A 1,447-nucleotide genomic window follows, 5' to 3' on the forward strand; every position below is an offset into this window, starting at 1 on the left:
CTGGGATTACAGCAATGTGCCATCACACCCAGTTAATTTTTGTATTTTTAGTAGAGATGGCGTTTCACCATGCTGGCCAGGCTGGTCTTGAACTCCAGACCTCAAGTGATCCGCCCACCTTGGCCTCCCAAAGTGCTGGGATTACAGGCGTGAGCTACCATGCCCAGCTGTCATTACTTCTTGCCTCCTTTCTGTTTGGGATTCCCACCTCATCAAACTGTTTAGGAACTGGGAGTTCTTAGTAGTTTTTCTCTGATTTTGAATCCTTTCCTCCTGAACTTTCAAGATCAGCTGGACCCTCATCTGGCTTCTGCAGCGGCATCATCTCTACCACCACCTTCTCACTTCCTGAAGGCAAAGCCCACGATGTGGTGGAAACTGCCCGTGAAGCAGTGTCCATCCTTTGCTGACATGGAGACTCTCCTTCTCGATTCATTCTTGTCTTCCGCCTCTGTGCTGAAGTGAGAAGCAGATTCGAGATCTTTACTTTTCTTTTTTTTCTTTTTTTAGTGCAGTAGAGGCTCACTCTGTTGCCCGGGCTGGAGTTCAGTGGTGCAATCTCAGATCACTGCACGCTCCACCTCCCAGGTTCAAGCAATTCTCCTGCCTCAGCCTCCCGAGTAGCTGGGATTAGAGGCACCTGCCACCATAGCCAGTTAATTTTGTATTTTTAGTAGAGACAGAGTTTCTCCATGTTGGCTAGGCTGGTCTTGAATTCCTGACCCCAGGTGACTCGCCCGCCTTGGCCTCCCAAAGTGCTGGCATTACAGGCGTGAGCCACTGCGCCTGGCCGAGATCTTTTCTAATAAGATGACCGGTATGGACTCTTCTTCCTGTACTGGTAAGTCGCAAGGACTTTTGTTTTCTCTTCTTTACCCAAGTTGGTAAAGAGATTGCCTCCTGGGGAGGGTGAGCGCTTAGCCCTGGGCCTGGGGCCACCCTGGTGGCCTCCCTCTCCTCTATCTCTCCATCTCCCCCTCCCCCACCCTCCACATTTTTATCCCTCTTTGAAATCACTTTGGAGTTTTTACCATTTTTGTTCATCTCTTTCCCAGGCACCAGCCCCCCTTCTGCTCTGGTGTGCTGTTTTCCAAATCCAGGGCTTCCTCTCTCCTGGAGTTCCTCACCGTTTCCCTGCGGTGCTTTTACATCTGCCGGCAGCCCAGGTTTTGTCAGCTCTTCATGGCTTTCTCTGAGGGCTTTATAAATACAGCAGATAAGTAGCTGGTTGCAGACATTTTCTCCCAGTTTGTTATTCGCTTGCCTTTCACTTTATAGTTTTTGCCCTACAGAAGTTGATGCATTTTTTCTTTTTCTTTGTGGTCTCTGATTTGGGTTCTAGGGAAAGGAAGAAAGGCCTTCTTTCCTCTGAAATACTAATTACTTCATTGATTCTTGTTTTGCTCTACGACTTTCTTGGCTTCATTTTTTTTCTTTTTCTTTTTTT

The sequence above is a fragment of the Mandrillus leucophaeus genome, unplaced genomic scaffold (assembly GCF_000951045.1).
Source record: "Mandrillus leucophaeus isolate KB7577 unplaced genomic scaffold, Mleu.le_1.0 Scaffold46, whole genome shotgun sequence".
In the NCBI taxonomy this organism is placed as follows: domain Eukaryota; kingdom Metazoa; phylum Chordata; class Mammalia; order Primates; family Cercopithecidae; genus Mandrillus; species Mandrillus leucophaeus.